The sequence below is a fragment of the Lonchura striata genome, chromosome 1, assembly GCF_050655825.1.
Source record: "Lonchura striata isolate lonStrDom1 chromosome 1, ASM5065582v1, whole genome shotgun sequence".
Classification (NCBI taxonomy): Eukaryota; Metazoa; Chordata; class Aves; order Passeriformes; family Estrildidae; genus Lonchura; species Lonchura striata.
This window is the reverse complement of record NC_140703.1, coordinates 15,299,714-15,311,517: the sequence shown is the minus strand read 5'-3', so window position 1 is coordinate 15,311,517 and position 11,804 is coordinate 15,299,714.

Sequence of the window (11,804 nt, the reverse complement as noted above, 5' to 3'; positions counted from 1 at the left end):
CGAGGGACAGGGGAGAGGAAATGGCCTCAGGTGTGCCAGGGATGCTCGGGCTGGACATTTAGAGGAATTCCTTCACAGAAAGGGTGATTCGACATTGGAGTGGGCTGCCCGGGGAGGCGTTGGAGTCATAGTCCCCGGAGGTGTTGAGGGAGCAGGGCAAGGGTGAAGGAGAAAGCAGGGAGAGGATGGTGACCTGCACAGAGGCCAGAGGGAGGAGCCCTGCAGGTGCTGTGAGGCTGGCACGGACACCAGCACGTGCAGGAGAGGGGTTTTGGTCACCTCGTTTCTCTCAAAGCCCTGCAGTTCTGAAAGGGTTGCCTCAATTTTCTGAGCTTAAGAGTACGTGAAACACAGAGGCACAACAAAAGCAGAGAGAGAAGGGGAAAAAATATTGCAGAAGCCAAGAAAATGAAGGAATCGAGCCTAAATCTTGTGTTGCAAGAGAGTGAGGGGTCAAGAATGCTGAGGGGAGAGGGAACAGGAAAAAGTAGTTAAGAGGGGGGAGGGAGGGAGGGCCGAAGAGAGATGGAGGTGATGTGATAGAAGTGAGCAGGGAGAGAGGCTCACACTGAATTTATTTGTATTTCCACTCAAATGCTAGCCTGGAAGAAAACCCCAGTTCCTGTGAAGTTGTGAAGACTGGGACTGCAGGGTCCCTCCTGGGTGGCCCTGGCTGCTGCCGAGCAGCATTACTGGCGAGATGTATTTTAGAGTACACCGCGCCACAGCAGGTGCATGCAATTAGAGGAGAGATCACCAAAATAGCAGGCGGCTGTCGATTTTTTAGCAAATGGTGTTGCCCTGTTTTGTTTTTTTTTCCTTTGTCCAACTGTGTAGAAATTTATTCTAAGATGCACCATCTTTACAGAAACAGTTTCAAAGGACTTGTTATATTTACCCTTCTGTTGCTTTTTGTGACCAGACGAGGAGCAGAAGGCTAATCCAATGGCCACCAGGGGTGAAATTTTTTTCACTGAAGGAAAGCAATGAGCTCTAATGAACAGGCAAGTTTTAGGAAACTTTCCACTCTGAAAGCACAGCACAAATTTCCTCCTGGTTGGAATTTAACCAAAATTGCAATGACTGCTATCTTTGCTAAATACTATGATTGCTATCATTTGCCTTTTACAGTGCTGCAGAAATGTATCACACCTCAGAACACTGTGGCTTTTTAATTTTGCCTTTACATCTTCCTTTTTTTCAAGAGGAAACTGAGTCATAGTGAGCTTTGTAGTTTGACCAAGTCACGCAGTCATAGTGTGGCTGATACATTGATAAGGTGTGAGGCCAACTAGCATGATTAGATTTTTTTTTGTTCCACAGTGTGGATAAAAATTAAATAATGCTTAAAAATACCCACAAAAGAAACAATTTAGCCTAAAGAGTTGGTGTGATTTATTGTTTTTTGGACTAAGTGAACACCTTGTCCTGGAACAAAGGTAAAGGATGGCCAGGCTTTGAGCAACCTTGTATAGCTGAAGGTGTCCTTGCCCATGGGGGGGTTTGGAACTGGATGATCTTCAAGGTCCCATCCCATCTCAAACCGTTCTATCATTCTATGAAAGATCTTTATCTCCTTATGGTGTAAATCAGAGATTTACCATAAAATGTTTGTATGGTAGAGGCACAAATAGCATTTGGAAGCCCCTTAGAGAGGTGGGTTTATTTCCCTCCACTTGGTAGGGGTCAGAAAATAGACATGTTGCCATCTTTGGTTCCTTTCCCAGGTGTGTTTTGCTTAGCAAGGAGAGTGAACTGGAAATGTTCTCCCACAGCTCTTCACTACACAGGCTGCTGCTGGGCTGGGAGCTTGGCTTCTGGAGAAGGGTGGCTTAACCAGCCTGGTGTGACTGCTCAAAGTGGGCTAGAAGCAGCTCCTGCCAAGAACGGTATCTCTGTGTGCCAGCCTTGTTTTGGGGCAGCTCCACCTCTGGGTGAAGTACAGGCTGCTCTGCTGTAGCACAAAGTGTTCTCCTGCCCTTCCAAAAACTTCTTCCACCCCAAAATGTTCCCATGACTGGCTTTCTGAGTGCAATGAAGGTGCTTTCACTCTGGTCCCTTGAAGTGATCACAGGTCCTGACATCTCAAATGCAACATGGGCAGGAGTTTGTGCAGGATTCATGTTCGGGATCACAGGCTGCTGCATCCTGCAGCCAAAAGAGCTTTCTCCATTGCCATCTCTGGAGCTAATGGTGGTGTCTCTGTGTCCTGCAAGGACTGCTGACCACAGGGGCTATTATAAACCAGTCAGTCTGGACATGGAAGCTGTATTGCATTCACGAAGGGCTGAACTTTATAAATAAATTGTTTGAGTGTGCTGTGCTGCTTCCTGTGGAGCCATATCACTCTTGTCTCCTCCAGTCTGTCTGTTGTGGTGAACCTTGTAGCCAGCTGCTTTGTGAGCAAGGCGCCTGGGGAAATGGAAGGAATGTTTCCACTCCTAAAGTCTGTGATCCTTTGGGGTGGATTTGGAAAAAATAAACCCCTAAATGCCACCACAGACCAAGCCCTCCCTGCAAGACACCATTCATGGTACACTGTACAGATCTGACACATCTTGTCTCATTTTCTGCATGCTTTCGCATCAGTGCTTTACCTTCCAGCAGTGAAATGATGTGTGTCGATACACAGAAGTCATAATTTAATTTCCGAATTCCTGCAGGTTATGTGGGAGAGTCCTGGAAGTCAGACTTGTCATATTTAGGGCTGGCATTCTGAGGGGATTTGTGGAGATTTTCTATTATGTACTTTAGAAACAGGTCATCAGACTGTTGGTAGTTTCCTGCCTCTTTTACCTGGGGAGATGTGACTTTCCCTCACTTTCCTTTGTCATTTCAAGGCTTGGGCATTTGGTCATTGTCCATGTGGCAGTGGGAGAGCTGGAAGCTGGCTGTGTGCTGGTGACAGACCGGCTGCGCCAAGGTTCAGCCCCTGCCCAGTAACCCAGCACAGAAGATGCATTCCCTGCCTTCTGTTTTTCTTTTGTTCCAACTTTGTCATCCTAAACTGGATGATGCCTGCAGCCATCTGCTGCATTTGGTAGTGTGCGGCATCATGCCGACTCAATTATGCGCCGCTCTGGGAGAACAGCAGGCTAGTTTTCTCTTCAGCTTTGAAAGAGTGTTTTCCCCTTGCACAGGAAGGCTGAGGGAAGTAGGAGCCTCCAGAAGCAAGCTGGATAAGCTGTTCCCAGCCATGTCAGGTGGACTCTCTGTGCAGTCCAGGTGTGGTGGGAGAGCTGCCAGTCTGTCACCGTGCCCGAGATGTTGTCTCCTGGGACTCGGTGCTCTGATGCCGTGGCAGATGTACTCCCCTGTGGGAGCACTTAACCACTTGGCACTTCTAAGCTTTATCACCTCATTTACTTTTCATAGATATATATTAAACCAAGGGTATTTCTATTAGACCAAATGTGGTGAAATTAAAAAGGAGATGGTGCAAGTGTAAATTACATTTGTTTTTTTTTCAAAACATCCAGGAGAGAAGGGCTGCAAAGAAAAGGGCTGCTGTTGAGCCTTACAGTGGACTCCTAGCAAAGTTTTTTTGTCATGCTTTCATACTCAGAGAGAAATGACCACATTGGAGGATTTATGTGTGTGATTCAGCCTGTGACATCAGTCAGCTTCCTGTGGTGGGCAGAGGAGACATAACTGAAATATGGGTGGAAATGTTATCTTTTTTTTTCTTGTCTTTTTTTTTTTTTTTTTTTTTTTTTTTTTTTTTTTGGTTGGTTGGTTGGTTGGTTTTTTTTTAGGATAAATTTTGAGACTCCAGGACTGCTTCATGTTTTCTTCTTTACTTTCCCTGCAGGTAGTGGACTTCATGGGTTTCAACATGCAGCCACTCATGTTTACTGTTTGAATCCTTCTGGGCTGTCCATAGTGCCCTGATCCTTTTTCCGTTTCAGTAAATTCTCCTCTTCATTACATGAAAATAGGGGTCAGATCAAGTGGTGGGGAGCTAGAAAACAGGGACTTGTGCTATTTACATTTAAGACATTTCTGGCCTCACCAGCTGTTCTATGTGTGTTATTTTCAGAAGGGCAATAATCCACAGGAGGTCAAGAGGGTGGAATTGTGTGAATATATTGGGTGGAGGAAATCAAGACACTTGGGAGTACCCAGGCCTTGTCATGACAGAGAGTCTGGATCCCAGATGATTCTGGCTCGGAGAACTCAAGGAGAGTTCTCAAAGTGCTGCTTGCATGGCTAGGAAAGGCTGCTCAGCTGGGTGTTTGTTAGCTGTTTGCAAGAGTCATCTGTGTTTACACTGCTGGCAGGACCACCTGTTCTTTTTTTGAACAATAATATGTGTGTGTGTGTGTATATATATTGCTGCATTTCTGCATTTATTTTTAGCCCTTTCTAAAAACCCCCAACAGGTTTGAAAGATGCTGTGGATTGTGAATGGTGCCTGGCGGCATTTCTCACATTGATGGTTGTCAGAATTTCCATGCCAAATCTCTGCTTTGAAAGGTTTGTAACTCAACCTTCTATTATTGGTCCTGCAGCTCTCATGCCCTGGAAAAAAGAAAATTAAAAAAAAATTAAAAAACCCCCAAAAACAAGGAACTTAAAAAAAAATCTACATTTTTCGCTACAGGTTTGTGGAAATCAGACTTGTTGGTCTAAATAAGAGCTTTTTAAAAGCAGACATGGAGTCTTGTCACTTTATTTTTCAGCACCTAATTGCAGATGTGTGGCAGGTCTCTTTAATGTGTTTCATATGGTCAAATGGAGAAGCTGTTTTGCATATCAGACTGATTCAGGCACTGGATGGTGTAAAATGCCAGGGAGCCAACAGCAGTTAGCTCCCTACCACCAGCTCTGAGGAAGCATAAAACCAGCTGAATTTTGGCAGAAGTTGAGCAGTCTCCACATGTGGGGTGACACCAGTTGCAGAATCACAGGGTGAATGCTCCTCTTACCAAGAACTAGCAGAGACATGAGACATACCATGTTTTTTTACATTCATAAATATTCATAAACTTTCATAGACATTTTGCTCTTTTGTGCAATCTGCAAGAGAAATCCAGTAGCAATTGATAATTCTAAGAAACACATATCTATCCCTTATTAATTTTATGGTCCATATTTTGGAAGTGTCTCCCATCCATGCAGTGCAAAGCAGGTTGCAGTTGTTAATCTGCACCATTCCCTGGTGAAGTCCTGCACACATCCTGATGATTCCTGGTGCCCACCCAGAAGAGATGATGTTGGGAGGAGATTTAACAGAGTGCCCTGGTGCTGCTGAGAATCCATGGCAAAACAGGCAACGGCACACAGCAACCTGACTTATGCAACAGTGCTAGAAGGAGTGAACTGCATCTCTTCTGAAGGTTTTCCCAGGTTTGGAAAGCTGTTGGAATGTTGGCTGCAAACAGTACATTTGTATGTGGGCAGCAGGCACTAATTCAAAACACAAAGGTAATGAACTTGAAACGGTCCTGGCGCCCAGTGAGGAGCGTGGAGGGAGCACTGGGAACTTGAGCTAAATCAAAGTCAGCATAATTTCTCATGCAGCATTCAGCAGGCTGTTCAAACTGAGATTATCTTTTGGCAGATGGGAATAACACTTATTCCCTGGCTCTGCAGGAAGGCTGTGAGGTAGCAAAAGTACATGCAGAAGGCTTTGTATATGCAAGAGCTCAGCTGTTTTTTCACACTATATTAGTAGCTGTTTGAGCTTTCCTTCAGGTCTTTTCTGACAGCTCTGGACCCTTATGCTTATGAAAACACCGCTCTTACAAAATGGAAATAGTTGGGTTGCTTTTGTGCATGTTGCATGGGTACACACACAGTGTTGCTGAAGTTGCAGTTTAAACTTTTATCCTGATTTGTCTTCCCCAGCAACTGATCTTTCTGAAGACACAAAGGTTTTTTATTCTGGTTCCCCTGTACATTTATTGCCTATCTCAGGTCATGGCACTCCTGTAGGCTCTCAGCACCTCCTTAGTGGGAGGCAGGGGCCACTATATTTTTTCAGATGGGAATTTCAGGCAGGCAAAGCCAAAGATGACTGGCCTGCTGTCAGACATAAAACTTCTTGGAGTAGGAACCTGAGGGCACTCTCCAAATTTCCAGGCTGGTGCCTGAGCTGCTTGTCCAGACTCAGTGTTATCTTTTGCTGCTGTTCTGATCCCATCTATCTGTCAGCTGTACCAGCCAGTGCTCCGTGGGTATTCATGCTGCTGCCAGTTCTCATGTCTCAATTGGGAGTCATTTAATGCGGGTGACCGAGATTCCTGGAGAGGAAGAATTTGAAGTACCCCAGACAATCGTATAGCTGACATAGTTTTTGTTGTAAGACTATGTTTTAGTATTAATTTTAAGGATTGTTGACACACATGAGTTTTCCTTGTGCTTCAGGGTCAGTGGTTTCAGCCATAAAATAGGGTCAGAGGCACAATAGTTCTGGTATCAGAATTTAATATCCTTCTCTTGTAAAAAATATAATAAATAGGAGGAGAAACATATGTTTTAAAATTTCCAGTGATGGTGAGATATTAAGAAAGAGGCAGCCCGACATTTTTAATGATCGTTTGGCATTTTTGAAGAAAGATTCCTCGTACAGCCTGACTGTAAGTCAACAGTCAACACCTGAGTCAGAGAAGGGAAAGGGGCATGTCTCTCTTAGAAAGAAACTTGATTGCATGTTCTCTTGTTCTCAATTACTCTAATTTGAAATGGGGAGCTAATGAATATTGCTAAATGGTTTGAAACAAACAGCAGCAGTGTTAGACAAAAAATAGTCATTATGAACTGCAGTGTATCAATCACAGTGAATTTTCCACAGATTTGTAGGTTTTAATGCTGGGGTGATTGGTCTGGCTGTTTGCTTAGTGTAGGAGAGAGGACCTTACCCAGTAATTTCCAATGGGGTCAGTAACTTCTATTGGTACCAATGCACACCTTTTAAAATCCCATTACAGTAATTAGAAATTACCTCATCCCTAGACTGTGCTTTCCAATTGTTAATTAAAATATTACTTCTCATTGTAAGAGTGCTTCTGTTAGAAGAGCAGTGAGCTGTCAGAAATGTTGTTCCTTTTTGCAAGATAGCAGGATTGAAGACCTTCTCACCTTTGTCTTGGGAAGTGGAACAGAGCAAGCTGCAGACTCCCATGCAGGCCAGTCTGTGGTGCAGAGATGCTGGGGGTGACATGGGAGGTGTCACTGCATGGAAGTACAGAGCAGCCAGGCCTGTGTCTGTGTTTGTGTGTCTGAGATGCTGTGGATGTGTGGTGCTGTGAGGTGGATGTGCTCTGCAGCCTCGCTGCTTGCTTAGAAATGCACCTGGTGTGATGGCAACCCTGATTTGGGGCGTGGGAGGAGTGCTTTGGAGTGTGCCAGGTGTACACTAGGGCAGGAAAAGGGATAAAGTATCTCATGTTTTTTCCTTTGATGATATGGAACTCTCAGGTACCTCACTGTGATGTGCTTGAGTGGTCAGAGATATCCATCAGGAATCAGTGAGGATTATTCCAAGTTCTCTTTCATTTAATGAATATCTTTGTTGTTGATTTAGGACTGAGTACTTTAATGAACTTTTAGAAAGTCCTCAAATTTGGCATTTCTCTGGAAATGTCAGAGATGAATCTCGTGAAGCTAGAGATAGGGAGAGCAAAGTGTAATTACATCCTAAGAAAATACAAGGCCACAGAGGGGAAAAAATAATCCAAAACTTCATTTCAGAGGAAAAAAACAGGTGAGAAAAGAGTTCTCATGATCTACAAGGGTTGAAAAAATGAATTGAACTGAATGTGAAGGCTAATATGAATTGGGAGAAAGTGCATTTTTCTGTGAATATGCAGCAAAGATGGTGGTCATTTCTGCTATGTATGTGTACCCAAGTGCTTTCTTGAGTCTGGGCTGAAGTGGAAGAAAAGCAAGGTGAGAAAGAAAACATGGTTTCACTGGACTACATGATTTTGCAATATCTAATTTTGGACTCTTGTTTCTGAAAAGTCTTGCCTGTAGCCTGGCACACATCAAACTGGTTCTGTCAGAAGCACTTTTCAACCTCAAACTTTGTTCCCAGGCCGAAGAGCTGGCACGACATTTACTCCAAAACCCAAACAAATAGCAGCAAGTTTCTGACCTCAGGCTTGCCTCTTGCTGCTAATCTGATTCCTTTTAAGGGTAGAAGCGGGTGGTTAACATGATTTCTGGTGAAACCCTGCTTGCAGCTGAATATGAGAGTGTTGGGTTTTGCTGGGGCTGTTGATAAAAATGTCATAGCCACACACCCATATCCAGTTTCTAGGAAAATCTTCCAAATGTGTCTTTTGCATTCTTTATATTGTCATATGGCTGACCATCACTGACATGCCTTCCTAAGATTATGTTCATGTCCAATAAGAGCATGAAATTTAACTCTCTTTTGGTCCCTACCAGTTCATTTTGACCCCTAGCTTGGCCCCATCTGCTTTACCCCTTCCTGTCTAAAACAACTTTATAGTAAAGAGGAGCCCTTGCATATGAATAGTGAGTCACAAACCCTGAATCTGATAATACCTGAGCAGCTCCCCGCTGTGATCCAGCCCGGAGAGGTGGAGATGTCCTCTCAAAAGATAGCAGGGGTCTGCAGCAGATTTGGTCTTGCTCCTACAAATGCTGCAGAGGGGTTGTTTTTCTTGCCTGTCTTGTGGCAGCCAGACAGAGTTTGTAATACAGAAATGAAAAGAGAAAAAACTGCCTAATCTTCTAATAAAATGTAGCTACCCCGAGGGAGGAGAGTGACTTAATGTAGCAGTCCTACAGGCCTCAGTCAGGGAATAATTTTAAAGGAATATGTAAATATTGCAGCTTTTCTGCATTTTGCTTTCTGACTTGCTCTGGGGGAATACTTTCTTCCAATGTACGTGGAATGATTGCTTTTATTCCCCCAGACACCAGTGGGTTTGTGTTAAGGGGTTGGCTATGAAGCCTGGCATGTTAGAGGACAGGGGAGTGGGTTTTATGCTGGTGCTGCACTGTGTTCATAGAATCATAGAACCACAGAATTATAGAATATGTGGGGGTGGAAGGGACCCATCAGGCTCTTCAAATCTAACTCCTGGCCCTGCACAGGACACCCCAAGAATCACATAATTGTCCAAACACTTCTTGAACTCTTGGCTTGGTGTTGTAACCACTATTTCCACCAGGCAGTACATCACGGTTCTCTTAGGTGTTTGCTATTACTAATCTAAATGCATTTAAATGTCCTTAAAATGTCTTTTGGTAAGTATTTATTGCATAAAGTCTCCAGTGGAGGTGTGTTTGGTTTGTGATTGGCTACACAGCACTGGATTGGTTACACAATATTGTTTTTGCTTCCCGAGGGCTGGAGGAGCACAGAGCTGCCTCTGGGGTGGATATTGGCCCATATGAATTTAAAATTTGGTTTCCTTGACTGACATTTACTTTCTGAGAATTCTGTTGCCCGTCAAACTCAATTGCTCAAAGGTCTGTGGGAAACCAGTGGTGGTATGTGAATGTGGCCTCAGCAAATTCATTTTTAAAAATGTGAACCAATGTTCACTGGAGGAAAAATGAAGCACTTCTGCATTATTTGGCTACAGTGAGTCTTACAAGCTCATTTGATCCTCCTTCTTTTTCTGTCATCAGATTTTCATGACAAAGTTATATATGTATGGTATTGCAATTCCCAAGCTCCCCAGAAAGATCTTTAATCATCTAGACCATATAAGCAATGAACACTTCAGGCAAAAGCAAAGCTATTAATTTTGCACTTCAAAGTCACAGTTTTTTCCCCCTACAAAGTGTGTCTTATAGAGCTGCCACTCTCCATCCTCATTTTTAGTCTATCCATACCGCTAGTGCCCCAATAACCCGAATCACTGAAATGTTCTTTATTCACAATTGTGTGCAGAACCTGCCAGCAGCCCTGTACAGGATCCCCTCCTGTCACCCCTGCTCGGAGGAGGTGCTGGATTCCCTCAGGGGTGCTTAGAGCCTTCTGGCCATGCTGCGTGGTTGCTGTGAGCCTCCCAAGGGAGCTCCCCTGGGAACAGCAGTTCCCCTTGGCCTGTGTTAGTCCCAGGCTTCCCAGGAGGCAGCAATGCCAGCAGGGAAGCTGCTCTGGAGTACCTGCCATTGCTGTGTGTCAGGTTCTCTGCTATGCTACACTGGCTTTTTGACTTCTGAATTTCTGCCTTCTTTGTACTTTGGCCATTTGCAGTCCAGTCAAGCATGGTCTCATTCCTGTGTACACACAGTACTTTTCTTCTTTGGAGTTTGGGTCTTCCTAATTCCTTGGTCTCAGTGATGTCTCATGGAAAAGTGTTTGAAGGGGAATTGTGCAGTCTGTCATCTTCTTACCAATTCTCTTCTAACAGTCTGAAACTTTATTAGCATTGAATTTGCTTTGAGTATTGTCTTGCTCACACATTCTGAAAGAGGAAACAACTTGCTTGATCCACGTCCTCTAGATCAGCCATTACTTTTAAACCTCTACCTCAATTTCTCCCTCAAATTTCTCTTAGTCTGCTCAGCTGTTCCACTGTGCTGTTCATGGAGAAGAACTCAGAGGCATGACCTTGTCTCAGTTCAATACTTTATTAGTTTTGGCATTCTATGTATTTTTAAATATAGGTTTTCCTTTTATAGGATTAAGTATTTCTGCTTTAAAGGCTTGTTGAAACACGTTTCTCTGTCTTCCTATCTTAGGCTCAGCAGCTGATCAGCACAAGACTGTAGATCAGAACTGACTTCTGGCTCCTTCAGACATCAGCTAGAGGAGGAAATGGTTTGAGGTGTGTTGACCAAGGAAATAACTGGGGTTGGCATTTCTGTCAAATTTTGGTTCCAGATGTTGCTGGAGAATTCACAGTTCTGAGAGTCTGAGGAGTCCCGGCAGGTAGAATTGGATAAAAGAGGGGCAAGAACAGAATTAAAAACTCTCGTTTCCTCTTTTCTCCCTCTCAGAGCATTGTCTTTGTAATGCTGCCATTTAAAGATTGAGTACCTATCCAAGGGCTGAATTTAATATGTAATGCTGATTCAAGTTGTTACTATAAGATTGTCTACCCATCCATCTAGTACAAAGCAATATATACTAAATCTGTCTGAAAGGACAGGTCAGCCTGTAGTAAATGTGCTCCTATCATGGTGTGACAGCCTGGCCAGCCTTGACAGCAGGTTCCAAGAATCACAAGTTTATGATCTGTCAGCTAGTGCAAACATCTATCCATCAAATATCCCCCACTTGTTATACCAAGAAGACAGAAGCCTGGAGGCATTAAGAAATGGGTGGCAGGTGAAATTATCTGCATTGATACATTCACTCTCTAGGATGAGAGAGAGCTGGGATGGTTGTACTCCTCTGGTCTCAAAGATCACCAAAACCCCACCTGTGAACATGGCTGGATTACAGAGGTCTGAGACAGCACGGAGGAGATCCTTGTCCTCTTCTTTTCAGCTCTACCTTGCCCTCCAGCAGAGACTGTAGCTCAGAGTTTTTAAAGATTGGGCTATTGCTTGTTTTAAACCACAAACACTTTATTAAATAAGGTCTATGTTCATGCTTGAGTGGCTTTACTAAACATTAATGTCACTCTGTAGCCAAGTGTTCCCCGGGGAGTGCTCCTGACTTCCCCGTTGCCTGTCTCTCGCAGCAAGGTGGCACTCTAAGGGACAGGCATGCTCAGGGCTGTACACATGCCAGTTAAAAACCCAGGCTCTGCAGGACCAATCCTGCCTTCTTGCTGCACTGTGGGGCTGTGGCTGCTCAGGTGGCATCCTCACCCCTGAGCTGAAAAGCCCCAAACTGCAGCTCCTTAATCTTGAAGGGTCCCTGT